At 43.0% G+C, this 12584-nt stretch overlaps 21 non-coding genes across 21 annotated transcripts; 10 read left to right on the top strand and 11 right to left on the bottom strand.

The window, feature by feature from the left end:
* Window positions 1–215: 215 nt before the first annotated feature.
* trnak-uuu (transfer RNA lysine (anticodon UUU)) lies at window positions 216–288 on the bottom strand. Its single transcript has one exon. It is a non-coding gene; the product is annotated as a tRNA-Lys (tRNA).
* Window positions 289–454: 166 nt separating this feature from the next.
* On the top strand, window positions 455–526 carry trnaw-cca (transfer RNA tryptophan (anticodon CCA)). The gene has a single exon. It is a non-coding gene; the product is annotated as a tRNA-Trp (tRNA).
* An 872-nt stretch (window positions 527–1398) lies between these two features.
* On the bottom strand, window positions 1399–1471 carry trnak-uuu (transfer RNA lysine (anticodon UUU)). The gene has a single exon. It is a non-coding gene; the product is annotated as a tRNA-Lys (tRNA).
* A 166-nt stretch (window positions 1472–1637) lies between these two features.
* trnaw-cca (transfer RNA tryptophan (anticodon CCA)) lies at window positions 1638–1709 on the top strand. The gene has a single exon. It is a non-coding gene; the product is annotated as a tRNA-Trp (tRNA).
* An 873-nt stretch (window positions 1710–2582) lies between these two features.
* Window positions 2583–2655, bottom strand: trnak-uuu (transfer RNA lysine (anticodon UUU)). The gene has a single exon. It is a non-coding gene; the product is annotated as a tRNA-Lys (tRNA).
* A 166-nt stretch (window positions 2656–2821) lies between these two features.
* On the top strand, window positions 2822–2893 carry trnar-ccg (transfer RNA arginine (anticodon CCG)). The gene has a single exon. It is a non-coding gene; the product is annotated as a tRNA-Arg (tRNA).
* Window positions 2894–3771: 878 nt separating this feature from the next.
* trnak-uuu (transfer RNA lysine (anticodon UUU)) lies at window positions 3772–3844 on the bottom strand. The gene has a single exon. It is a non-coding gene; the product is annotated as a tRNA-Lys (tRNA).
* A 166-nt stretch (window positions 3845–4010) lies between these two features.
* Window positions 4011–4082, top strand: trnaw-cca (transfer RNA tryptophan (anticodon CCA)). The gene has a single exon. It is a non-coding gene; the product is annotated as a tRNA-Trp (tRNA).
* An 872-nt stretch (window positions 4083–4954) lies between these two features.
* Window positions 4955–5027, bottom strand: trnak-uuu (transfer RNA lysine (anticodon UUU)). The gene has a single exon. It is a non-coding gene; the product is annotated as a tRNA-Lys (tRNA).
* A 166-nt stretch (window positions 5028–5193) lies between these two features.
* Window positions 5194–5265, top strand: trnaw-cca (transfer RNA tryptophan (anticodon CCA)). Its single transcript has one exon. It is a non-coding gene; the product is annotated as a tRNA-Trp (tRNA).
* An 877-nt stretch (window positions 5266–6142) lies between these two features.
* On the bottom strand, window positions 6143–6215 carry trnak-uuu (transfer RNA lysine (anticodon UUU)). The gene has a single exon. It is a non-coding gene; the product is annotated as a tRNA-Lys (tRNA).
* A 1116-nt stretch (window positions 6216–7331) lies between these two features.
* trnak-uuu (transfer RNA lysine (anticodon UUU)) lies at window positions 7332–7404 on the bottom strand. The gene has a single exon. It is a non-coding gene; the product is annotated as a tRNA-Lys (tRNA).
* Window positions 7405–7570: 166 nt separating this feature from the next.
* On the top strand, window positions 7571–7642 carry trnaw-cca (transfer RNA tryptophan (anticodon CCA)). The gene has a single exon. It is a non-coding gene; the product is annotated as a tRNA-Trp (tRNA).
* Window positions 7643–8519: 877 nt separating this feature from the next.
* On the bottom strand, window positions 8520–8592 carry trnak-uuu (transfer RNA lysine (anticodon UUU)). Its single transcript has one exon. It is a non-coding gene; the product is annotated as a tRNA-Lys (tRNA).
* Window positions 8593–8758: 166 nt separating this feature from the next.
* trnaw-cca (transfer RNA tryptophan (anticodon CCA)) lies at window positions 8759–8830 on the top strand. Its single transcript has one exon. It is a non-coding gene; the product is annotated as a tRNA-Trp (tRNA).
* Window positions 8831–9702: 872 nt separating this feature from the next.
* Window positions 9703–9775, bottom strand: trnak-uuu (transfer RNA lysine (anticodon UUU)). Its single transcript has one exon. It is a non-coding gene; the product is annotated as a tRNA-Lys (tRNA).
* A 166-nt stretch (window positions 9776–9941) lies between these two features.
* trnaw-cca (transfer RNA tryptophan (anticodon CCA)) lies at window positions 9942–10013 on the top strand. Its single transcript has one exon. It is a non-coding gene; the product is annotated as a tRNA-Trp (tRNA).
* Window positions 10014–10886: 873 nt separating this feature from the next.
* Window positions 10887–10959, bottom strand: trnak-uuu (transfer RNA lysine (anticodon UUU)). Its single transcript has one exon. It is a non-coding gene; the product is annotated as a tRNA-Lys (tRNA).
* Window positions 10960–11125: 166 nt separating this feature from the next.
* Window positions 11126–11197, top strand: trnaw-cca (transfer RNA tryptophan (anticodon CCA)). Its single transcript has one exon. It is a non-coding gene; the product is annotated as a tRNA-Trp (tRNA).
* An 872-nt stretch (window positions 11198–12069) lies between these two features.
* trnak-uuu (transfer RNA lysine (anticodon UUU)) lies at window positions 12070–12142 on the bottom strand. The gene has a single exon. It is a non-coding gene; the product is annotated as a tRNA-Lys (tRNA).
* A 166-nt stretch (window positions 12143–12308) lies between these two features.
* trnaw-cca (transfer RNA tryptophan (anticodon CCA)) lies at window positions 12309–12380 on the top strand. The gene has a single exon. It is a non-coding gene; the product is annotated as a tRNA-Trp (tRNA).
* Window positions 12381–12584: the final 204 nt, after the last annotated feature.

The raw sequence follows: 12584 nt of genomic DNA, 5'->3' as shown, positions 1-12584 counted from the left end.
ATTATAAATTATTAAGACAATCGACAACCTGAGGATTCATTTTAACATCGTTTGACATGTTTCTACAAACATTATCGGTACTATGAGGATGTCTTCAGACTAAGCTGTTTTGGCTCTGTGAGTGTTTTGTCCTCAGGTCGAACATGTCATGGAAAGTCAAGGAAAATGCAAGTTCAGAAAGACAGCGTAGTGAAGAAAGGTGAACATTAAAGGATCGCCCGAACAGGGACTTGAACCCTGGACCCTCAGATTAAAAGTCTGATGCTCTACCGACTGAGCTATCCGGGCTCTGCTTTTGCTTATTTTCATACACCTAACCCGCCGGGCAGAGGCACGTGCTGACGAGGGGGCATTGTCAGATGGTACATTTCCCCAGAGAACCAGGTCTTCATTCCAAATGATACAGTCAACGAAATCTGAACTAGGCATCCCCTCCAAAAAACACATTGTACAAGACCTCGTGGCGCAAAGGTAGCGCGTCTGACTCCAGATCAGAAGGTTGCGTGTTCAAATCACGTCGTGGTCAGGGATTTTATGTGTGCAATCTCTGCCTTCTTTACACAGCGAAGTCAATGAATCAGCACAAGAACCAATGTGGCTTTACAGAAACCACCAACCCAATGCTGCTTAAGATCACAATTGTCTCTCACAGAAGCATGGCACACTGCAAATTCCTAAATAAGATGATGCTGTGTGATTGACAGACTTAAATCAGTCTTCGAACAGGGAGTTGAACTTCTTTTGGCTTGGAGGCAGTATTTCGGCATATGGATGAGAAGCGTGCCCTGTTACTCAGGCCCAGAAGCTCGGATATGCATATAATTGGTAGATGTGGATATAAAACACTCTAAAGTTTCCAAAACTGTTAAAATCCTGTCTGTGAGTATAACAGAACTGATAGGCGAAAACCTGAGGAAAATCATTCCAGGAAGTGCGATTTTTTTTGATGTGGGTAGTTTTCAATTGAATGCTTATTGAGTTTCTAATGGGTTCGGACCCAGATTGCAGTTCCTATGGCTTCCACTAGATGTCAACAGTCTTTAGACATTGTTTCAGGATTCTTTTCTGAAATATTACGAAGAACGAGACCTTTCTGTCAGTGCTTAGGAAGCATGCAGTGCTGGTTTGGGAGCGTGACCGTTGTTTTTCCTTTCTATTGAATACGCTATTGTCCGGTTGAAATATTATCAATTATTAAGACAATCGACAACCTGAGGATTCATTTTAACATCGTTTGACATGTTTCTACAAACTTTATGGGTACTATGAGGATGTCTTCAGACTAAGCTGTTTTGGCTCTGTGAGTGTTTTGTCCTCAGGTCGAACATGTCATGGAAAGTCAAGGAAAATGCAAGTTCAGAAAGACAGCGTAGTGAAGAAAGGTGAACATTAAAGGATCGCCCGAACAGGGACTTGAAACCTGGACCCTCAGATTAAAAGTCTGATGCTCTACCGACTGAGCTATCCGGGCTCTGCTTTTGCTTATTTTCATACACCTAACCCGCCGGGCAGAGGCACGTGCTGACGAGGGGGCATTGTCAGATGGTACATTTCCCCAGAGAACCAGGTCTTCATTCCAAATGATACAGTCAACAAAATCTGAACTAGGCATCCCCTCCAAAAAACACATTGTACAAGACCTCGTGGCGCAAAGGTAGCGCGTCTGACTCCAGATCAGAAGGTTGCGTGTTCAAATCATGTCGTGGTCAGGGATTTTATGTGTGCAATCTCTGCCTTCTTTACACAGCGAAGTCAATGAATCAGCACAATAACCAATGTGGCTTTACAGAAACCACCAAACCAATGCTGCTTAAGATCACAATTGTCTCTCACAGAAGCATGGCACACTGCAAATTCCTAAATAAGATGATGCTGTGTGATTGACAGACTTAAATCAGTCTTCGAACAGGGAGTTGAACTTCTTTTGGCTTGGAGGCAGTATTTCGGCATATGGATGAGAAGCGTGCCCTGTTACTCAGGCCCAGAAGCTCGGATATGCATATAATTGGTAGATGTGGATATAAAACACTCTAAAGTTTCCAAAACTGTTAAAATCCTGTCTGTGAGTATAACAGAACTGATAGGCGAAAACCTGAGGAAAATCATTCCAGGAAGTGCGATTTTTTTTTGATGTGGGTAGTTTTCAATTGAATGCTTATTGAGTTTCTAATGGGTTCGGACCCAGATTGCAGTTCCTATGGCTTCCACTAGATGTCAACAGTCTTTAGACATTGTTTCAGGCTTCTTTTCTGAAAAATTACGAAGAACGAGACCTTTCTGTCAGTGCTTAGGAAGCATGCAGTGCTGGTTTGGGAGCGTGACCGTTGTTTTTCCTTTCTATTGAATACGCTATTGTCCGGTTGAAATATTATCAATTATTAAGACAATCGACAACCTGAGGATTCATTTTAACATCGTCTGACATGTTTCTACAAACTTTATCGGTACTATGAGGATGTCTTCAGACTAAGCTGTTTTGGCTCTGTGAGTGTTTTGTCCTCAGGTCGAACATGTCATGGAAAGTCAAGGAAAATGCAAGTTCAGAAAGACAGCGTAGGGAAGAAAGGTGAACATTAAAGGATCGCCCGAACAGGGACTTAAACCCTGGACCCTCAGATTAAAAGTCTGATGCTCTACCGACTGAGCTATCCGGGCTCTGCTTTTGCTTATTTTCATACACCTAACCTGCCGGGCAGAGGCACGTGCTGACGAGGGGGCATTGTCAGATGGTACATTTCCCCAGAGAACCAGGTCTTCATTCCAAATGATACAGTCAACGAAATCTGAACTAGGCATCCCCTCCAAAAAACACATTGTACAAGACCTTGTGGCGCAAAGGTAGCGTGTCTGACTCCGGATCAGAAGGTTGCGTGTTCAAATCACGTCGTGGTCTGGGATTTTATGTGTGCAATCTCTGCCTTCTTTACACAGCGAAGTCAATGAATCAGCACAAGAACCAATGTGGCTTTACAGAAACCACCAACCCAATGCTGCTTAAGATCACAATTGTCTCTCACAGAAGCATGGCACACTGCAAATTCCTAAATAAGATGATGCTGTGTGATTGACAGACTTAAATCAGTCTTCGAACAGGGAGTTGAACTTCTTTTGGCTTGGAGGCAGTATTTCGGCATATGGATGAGAAGCGTGCCCTGTTACTCAGGCCCAGAAGCTCGGATATGCATATAATTGGTAGATGTGGATATAAAACACTCTAAAGTTTCCAAAACTCTTAAAATCCTGTCTGTGAGTATAACAGAACTGATACGGCAGGCGAAAACCTGAGGAAAATCATTCCAGGAAGTGCGATTTTTTTTTGATGTGGGTAGTTTTCAATTGAATGCTTATTGAGTTTCTAATGGGTTCGGACCCAGATTGCAGTTCCTATGGCTTCCACTAGATGTCAACAGTCTTTAGACATTGTTTCAGGCTTCTTTTCTGAAAAATTACGAAGAACGAGACCTTTCTGTCAGTGCTTAGGAAGCATGCAGTGCTGGTTTGGGAGCGTGACCGTTGTTTTTCCTTTCTATTGAATACGCTATTGTCCGGTTTAAATATTATAAATTATTAAGACAATCGACAACCTGAGGATTCATTTTAACATCGTTTGACATGTTTCTACAAACATTATCGGTACTATGAGGATGTCTTCAGACTAAGCTGTTTTGGCTCTGTGAGTGTTTTGTCCTCAGGTCGAACATGTCATGGAAAGTCAAGGAAAATGCAAGTTCAGAAAGACAGCGTAGTGAAGAAAGGTGAACATTAAAGGATCGCCCGAACAGGGACTTGAACCCTGGACCCTCAGATTAAAAGTCTGATGCTCTACCGACTGAGCTATCCGGGCTCTGCTTTTGCTTATTTTCATACACCTAACCCGCCGGGCAGAGGCACGTGCTGACGAGGGGGCATTGTCAGATGGTACATTTCCCCAGAGAACCAGGTCTTCATTCCAAATGATACAGTCAACGAAATCTGAACTAGGCATCCCCTCCAAAAAACACATTGTACAAGACCTCGTGGCGCAAAGGTAGCGCGTCTGACTCCAGATCAGAAGGTTGCGTGTTCAAATCATGTCGTGGTCAGGGATTTTATGTGTGCAATCTCTGCCTTCTTTACACAGCGAAGTCAATGAATCAGCACAAGAACCAATGTGGCTTTACAGAAACCACCAAACCAATGCTGCTTAAGATCACAATTGTCTCTCACAGAAGCATGGCACACTGCAAATTCCTAAATAAGATGATGCTGTGTGATTGACAGACTTAAATCAGTCTTCGAACAGGGAGTTGAACTTCTTTTGGCTTGGAGGCAGTATTTCGGCATATGGATGAGAAGCGTGCCCTGTTACTCAGGCCCAGAAGCTCGGATATGCATATAATTGGTAGATGTGGATATAAAACACTCTAAAGTTTCCAAAACTGTTAAAATCCTGTCTGTGAGTATAACAGAACTGATAGGCGAAAACCTGAGGAAAATCATTCCAGGAAGTGCGATTTTTTTTGATGTGGGTAGTTTTCAATTGAATGCTTATTGAGTTTCTAATGGGTTCGGACCCAGATTGCAGTTCCTATGGCTTCCACTAGATGTCAACAGTCTTTAGACATTGTTTCAGGCTTCTTTTCTGAAAAATTACGAAGAACGAGACCTTTCTGTCAGTGCTTAGGAAGCATGCAGTGCTGGTTTGGGAGCGTGACCGTTGTTTTTCCTTTCTATTGAATACGCTATTGTCCGGTTGAAATATTATCAATTATTAAGACAATCGACAACCTGAGGATTCATTTTAACATCGTTTGACATGTTTCTACAAACTTTATCGGTACTATGAGGATGTCTTCAGACTAAGCTGTTTTGGCTCTGTGAGTGTTTTGTCCTCAGGTCGAACATGTCATGGAAAGTCAAGGAAAATGCAAGTTCAGAAAGACAGCGTAGTGAAGAAAGGTGAACATTAAAGGATCGCCCGAACAGGGACTTGAACCCTGGACCCTCAGATTAAAAGTCTGATGCTCTACCGACTGAGCTATCCGGGCTCTGCTTTTGCTTATTTTCATACACCTAACCCGCCGGGCAGAGGCACGTGCTGACGAGGGGGCATTGTCAGATGGTACATTTCCCCAGAGAACCAGGTCTTCATTCCAAATGATACAGTCAACGAAATCTGAACTAGGCATCCCCTCCAAAAAACACATTGTACAAGACCTCGTGGCGCAAAGGTAGCGCGTCTGACTCCAGATCAGAAGGTTGCGTGTTCAAATCATGTCGTGGTCAGGGATTTTATGTGTGCAATCTCTGCCTTCTTTACACAGCGAAGTCAATGAATCAGCACAAGAACCAATGTGGCTTTACAGAAACCACCAAACCAATGCTGCTTAAGATCACAATTGTCTCTCACAGAAGCATGGCACACTGCAAATTCCTAAATAAGATGATGCTGTGTGATTGACAGACTTAAATCAGTCTTCGAACAGGGAGTTGAACTTCTTTTGGCTTGGAGGCAGTATTTCGGCATATGGATGAGAAGCGTGCCCTGTTACTCAGGCCCAGAAGCTCGGATATGCATATAATTGGTAGATGTGGATATAAAACACTCTAAAGTTTCCAAAACTGTTAAAATCCTGTCTGTGAGTATAACAGAACTGATACGGCAGGCGAAAACCTGAGGAAAATCATTCCAGGAAGTGCGATTTTTTTTGATGTGGGTAGTTTTCAATTGAATGCTTATTGAGTTTCTAATGGGTTCGGACCCAGATTGCAGTTCCTATGGCTTCCACTAGATGTCAACAGTCTTTAGACATTGTTTCAGGCTTCTTTTCTGAAAAATTACGAAGAACGAGACCTTTCTGTCAGTGCTTAGGAAGCATGCAGTGCTGGTTTGGGAGCGTGACCGTTGTTTTTCCTTTCTATTGAATACGCTATTGTCCGGTTGAAATATTATCAATTATTAAGACAATCGACAACCTGAGGATTCATTTTAACATCGTTTGACATGTTTCTACAAACTTTATCGGTACTATGAGGATGTCTTCAGACTAAGCTGTTTTGGCTCTGTGAGTGTTTTGTCCTCAGGTCGAACATGTCATGGAAAGTCAAGGAAAATGCAAGTTCAGAAAGACAGCGTAGTGAAGAAAGGTGAACATTAAATGATCGCCCGAACAGGGACTTGAACCCTGGACCCTCAGATTAAAAGTCTGATGCTCTACCGACTGAGCTATCCGGGCTCTGCTTTTGCTTATTTTCATACACCTAACCTGCCGGGCAGAGGCACGTGCTGACGAGGGGGCATTGTCAGATGGTACATTTCCCCAGAGAACCAGGTCTTCATTCCAAATGATACAGTCAACGAAATCTGAACTAGGCATCCCCTCCAAAAAACACATTGTACAAGACCTTGTGGCGCAAAGGTAGCGTGTCTGACTCCAGATCAGAAGGTTGCGTGTTCATATCACGTCGTGATCAGGGATTTTATGTGTGCAATCTCTGCCTTCTTTACACAGCGAAGTCAATGAATCAGCACAAGAACCAATGTGGCTTTACAGAAACCACCAACCCAATGCTGCTTAAGATCACAATTGTCTCTCACAGAAGCATGGCACACTGCAAATTCCTAAATAAGATGATGCTGTGTGATTGACAGACTTAAATCAGTCTTCGAACAGGGAGTTGAACTTCTTTTGGCTTGGAGGCAGTATTTCGGCATATGGATGAGAAGCGTGCCCTGTTACTCAGGCCCAGAAGCTCGGATATGCATATAATTGGTAGATGTGGATATAAAACACTCTAAAGTTTCCAAAACTGTTAAAATCCTGTCTGTGAGTATAACAGAACTGATACGGCAGGCGAAAACCTGAGGAAAATCATTCCAGGAAGTGCGATTTTTTTTTGATGTGGGTAGTTTTCAATTGAATGCTTATTGAGTTTCTAATGGGTTCGGACCCAGATTGCAGTTCCTATGGCTTCCACTAGATGTCAACAGTCTTTAGACATTGTTTCAGGCTTCTTTTCTGAAAAATTACGAAGAACGAGACCTTTCTGTCAGTGCTTAGGAAGCATGCAGTGCTGGTTTGGGAGCGTGACCGTTGTTTTTCCTTTCTATTGAATACGCTATTGTCCGGTTGAAATATTATCAATTATTAAGACAATCGACAACCTGAGGATTCATTTTAACATCGTTTGACATGTTTCTACAAACTTTATCGGTACTATGAGGATGTCTTCAGACTAAGCTGTTTTGGCTCTGTGAGTGTTTTGTCCTCAGGTCGAACATGTCATGGAAAGTCAAGGAAAATGCAAGTTCAGAAAGACAGCGTAGTGAAGAAAGGTGAACATTAAAGGATCGCCCGAACAGGGACTTGAACCCTGGACCCTCAGATTAAAAGTCTGATGCTCTACCGACTGAGCTATCCGGGCTCTGCTTTTGCTTATTTTCATACACCTAACCCGCCGGGCAGAGGCACGTGCTGACGAGGGGGCATTGTCAGATGGTACATTTCCCCAGAGAACCAGGTCTTCATTCCAAATGATACAGTCAACGAAATCTGAACTAGGCATCCCCTCCAAAAAACACATTGTACAAGACCTCGTGGCGCAAAGGTAGCGTGTCTGACTCCAGATCAGAAGGTTGCGTGTTCAAATCACGTCGTGGTCAGGGATTTTATGTGTGCAATCTCTGCCTTCTTTACACAGCGAAGTCAATGAATCAGCACAAGAACCAATGTGGCTTTACAGAAACCACCAACCCAATGCTGCTTAAGATCACAATTGTCTCTCACAGAAGCATGGCACACTGCAAATTCCTAAATAAGATGATGCTGTGTGATTGACAGACTTAAATCAGTCTTCGAACAGGGAGTTGAACTTCTTTTGGCTTGGAGGCAGTATTTCGGCATATGGATGAGAAGCGTGCCCTGTTACTCAGGCCCAGAAGCTCGGATATGCATATAATTGGTAGATGTGGATATAAAACACTCTAAAGTTTCCAAAACTGTTAAAATCCTGTCTGTGAGTATAACAGAACTGATACGGCAGGCGAAAACCTGAGGAAAATCATTCCAGGAAGTGCGATTTTTTTTGATGTGGGTAGTTTTCAATTGAATGCTTATTGAGTTTCTAATGGGTTCGGACCCAGATTGCAGTTCCTATGGCTTCCACTAGATGTCAACAGTCTTTAGACATTGTTTCAGGCTTCTTTTCTGAAAAATTACGAAGAACGAGACCTTTCTGTCAGTGCTTAGGAAGCATGCAGTGCTGGTTTGGGAGCGTGACCGTTGTTTTTCCTTTCTATTGAATACGCTATTGTCCGGTTGAAATATTATCAATTATTAAGACAATCGACAACCTGAGGATTCATTTTAACATCGTTTGACATGTTTCTACAAACTTTATCGGTACTATGAGGATGTCTTCAGACTAAGCTGTTTTGGCTCTGTGAGTGTTTTGTCCTCAGGTCGAACATGTCATGGAAAGTCAAGGAAAATGCAAGTTCAGAAAGACAGCGTAGTGAAGAAAGGTGAACATTAAAGGATCGCCCGAACAGGGACTTGAACCCTGGACCCTCAGATTAAAAGTCTGATGCTCTACCGACTGAGCTATCCGGGCTCTGCTTTTGCTTATTTTCATACACCTAACCCGCCGGGCAGAGGCACGTGCTGACGAGGGGGCATTGTCAGATGGTACATTTCCCCAGAGAACCAGGTCTTCATTCCAAATGATACAGTCAACGAAATCTGAACTAGGCATCCCCTCCAAAAAACACATTGTACAAGACCTCGTGGCGCAAAGGTAGCGCGTCTGACTCCAGATCAGAAGGTTGCGTGTTCAAATCATGTCGTGGTCAGGGATTTTATGTGTGCAATCTCTGCCTTCTTTACACAGCGAAGTCAATGAATCAGCACAAGAACCAATGTGGCTTTACAGAAACCACCAAACCAATGCTGCTTAAGATCACAATTGTCTCTCACAGAAGCATGGCACACTGCAAATTCCTAAATAAGATGATGCTGTGTGATTGACAGACTTAAATCAGTCTTCGAACAGGGAGTTGAACTTCTTTTGGCTTGGAGGCAGTATTTCGGCATATGGATGAGAAGCGTGCCCTGTTACTCAGGCCCAGAAGCTCGGATATGCATATAATTGGTAGATGTGGATATAAAACACTCTAAAGTTTCCAAAACTGTTAAAATCCTGTCTGTGAGTATAACAGAACTGATAGGCGAAAACCTGAGGAAAATCATTCCAGGAAGTGCGATTTTTTTTGATGTGGGTAGTTTTCAATTGAATGCTTATTGAGTTTCTAATGGGTTCGGACCCAGATTGCAGTTCCTATGGCTTCCACTAGATGTCAACAGTCTTTAGACATTGTTTCAGGCTTCTTTTCTGAAATATTACGAAGAACGAGACCTTTCTGTCAGTGCTTAGGAAGCATGCAGTGCTGGTTTGGGAGCGTGACCGTTGTTTTTCCTTTCTATTGAATACGCTATTGTCCGGTTGAAATATTATCAATTATTAAGACAATCGACAACCTGAGGATTCATTTTAACATCGTTTGACATGTTTCTACAAACTTTATGGGTACTATGAGGATGTCTTCAGACTAAGCTGTTTTGGCTCTGTGAGTGTTTTGTCCTCAGGTCGAACATGTCATGGAAAGTCAAGGAAAATGCAAGTTCAGAAAGACAGCGTAGTGAAGAAAGGTGAACATTAAAGGATCGCCCGAACAGGGACTTGAACCCTGGACCCTCAGATTAAAAGTCTGATGCTCTACCGACTGAGCTATCCGGGCTCTGCTTTTGCTTATTTTCATACACCTAACCCGCCGGGCAGAGGCACGTGCTGACGAGGGGGCATTGTCAGATGGTACATTTCCCCAGAGAACCAGGTCTTCATTCCAAATGATACAGTCAACAAAATCTGAACTAGGCATCCCCTCCAAAAAACACATTGTACAAGACCTCGTGGCGCAAAGGTAGCGCGTCTGACTCCAGATCAGAAGGTTGCGTGTTCAAATCATGTCGTGGTCAGGGATTTTATGTGTGCAATCTCTGCCTTCTTTACACAGCGAAGTCAATGAATCAGCACAATAACCAATGTGGCTTTACAGAAACCACCAAACCAATGCTGCTTAAGATCACAATTGTCTCTCACAGAAGCATGGCACACTGCAAATTCCTAAATAAGATGATGCTGTGTGATTGACAGACTTAAATCAGTCTTCGAACAGGGAGTTGAACTTCTTTTGGCTTGGAGGCAGTATTTCGGCATATGGATGAGAAGCGTGCCCTGTTACTCAGGCCCAGAAGCTCGGATATGCATATAATTGGTAGATGTGGATATAAAACACTCTAAAGTTTCCAAAACTGTTAAAATCCTGTCTGTGAGTATAACAGAACTGATAGGCGAAAACCTGAGGAAAATCATTCCAGGAAGTGCGATTTTTTTTTGATGTGGGTAGTTTTCAATTGAATGCTTATTGAGTTTCTAATGGGTTCGGACCCAGATTGCAGTTCCTATGGCTTCCACTAGATGTCAACAGTCTTTAGACATTGTTTCAGGCTTCTTTTCTGAAAAATTACGAAGAACGAGACCTTTCTGTCAGTGCTTAGGAAGCATGCAGTGCTGGTTTGGGAGCGTGACCGTTGTTTTTCCTTTCTATTGAATACGCTATTGTCCGGTTGAAATATTATCAATTATTAAGACAATCGACAACCTGAGGATTCATTTTAACATCGTTTGACATGTTTCTACAAACTTTATCGGTACTATGAGGATGTCTTCAGACTAAGCTGTTTTGGCTCTGTGAGTGTTTTGTCCTCAGGTCGAACATGTCATGGAAAGTCAAGGAAAATGCAAGTTCAGAAAGACAGCGTAGTGAAGAAAGGTGAACATTAAAGGATCGCCCGAACAGGGACTTGAACCCTGGACCCTCAGATTAAAAGTCTGATGCTCTACCGACTGAGCTATCCGGGCTCTGCTTTTGCTTATTTTCATACACCTAACCCGCCGGGCAGAGGCACGTGCTGACGAGGGGGCATTGTCAGATGGTACATTTCCCCAGAGAACCAGGTCTTCATTCCAAATGATACAGTCAACGAAATCTGAACTAGGCATCCCCTCCAAAAAACACATTGTACAAGACCTCGTGGCGCAAAGGTAGCGCGTCTGACTCCAGATCAGAAGGTTGCGTGTTCAAATCATGTCGTGGTCAGGGATTTTATGTGTGCAATCTCTGCCTTCTTTACACAGCGAAGTCAATGAATCAGCACAAGAACCAATGTGGCTTTACAGAAACCACCAAACCAATGCTGCTTAAGATCACAATTGTCTCTCACAGAAGCATGGCACACTGCAAATTCCTAAATAAGATGATGCTGTGTGATTGACAGACTTAAATCAGTCTTCGAACAGGGAGTTGAACTTCTTTTGGCTTGGAGGCAGTATTTCGGCATATGGATGAGAAGCGTGCCCTGTTACTCAGGCCCAGAAGCTCGGATATGCATATAATTGGTAGATGTGGATATAAAACACTCTAAAGTTTCCAAAACTGTTAAAATCCTGTCTGTGAGTATAACAGAACTGATAGGCGAAAACCTGAGGAAAATCATTCCAGGAAGTGCGATTTTTTTTGATGTGGGTAGTTTTCAATTGAATGCTTATTGAGTTTCTAATGGGTTCGGACCCAGATTGCAGTTCCTATGGCTTCCACTAGATGTCAACAGTCTTTAGACATTGTTTCAGGCTTCTTTTCTGAAATATTACGAAGAACGAGACCTTTCTGTCAGTGCTTAGGAAGCATGCAGTGCTGGTTTGGGAGCGTGACCGTTGTTTTTCCTTTCTATTGAATACGCTATTGTCCGGTTGAAATATTATCAATTATTAAGACAATCGACAACCTGAGGATTCATTTTAACATCGTTTGACATGTTTCTACAAACTTTATGGGTACTATGAGGATGTCTTCAGACTAAGCTGTTTTGGCTCTGTGAGTGTTTTGTCCTCAGGTCGAACATGTCATGGAAAGTCAAGGAAAATGCAAGTTCAGAAAGACAGCGTAGTGAAGAAAGGTGAACATTAAAGGATCGCCCGAACAGGGACTTGAACCCTGGACCCTCAGATTAAAAGTCTGATGCTCTACCGACTGAGCTATCCGGGCTCTGCTTTTGCTTATTTTCATACACCTAACCCGCCGGGCAGAGGCACGTGCTGACGAGGGGGCATTGTCAGATGGTACATTTCCCCAGAGAACCAGGTCTTCATTCCAAATGATACAGTCAACAAAATCTGAACTAGGCATCCCCTCCAAAAAACACATTGTACAAGACCTCGTGGCGCAAAGGTAGCGCGTCTGACTCCAGATCAGAAGGTTGCGTGTTCAAATCATGTCGTGGTCAGGGATTTTATGTGTGCAATCTCTGCCTTCTTTACACAGCGAAGTCAATGAATCAGCACAAGAACCAATGTGGCTTTACAGAAACCACCAAACCAATGCTGCTTAAGATCACAATTGTCTCTCACAGAAGCATGGCACACTGCAAATTCCTAAATAAGATGATGCTGTGTGATTGACAGACTTAAATCAGTCTTCGAACAGGGAG

This window comes from Oncorhynchus clarkii, unplaced genomic scaffold (assembly GCF_045791955.1).
Source record: "Oncorhynchus clarkii lewisi isolate Uvic-CL-2024 unplaced genomic scaffold, UVic_Ocla_1.0 unplaced_contig_34_pilon_pilon, whole genome shotgun sequence".
In the NCBI taxonomy this organism is placed as follows: domain Eukaryota; kingdom Metazoa; phylum Chordata; class Actinopteri; order Salmoniformes; family Salmonidae; genus Oncorhynchus; species Oncorhynchus clarkii.
Note: the sequence above shows the minus strand (reverse complement) of the source record. Positions and strands in the feature narration are given on the sequence as shown.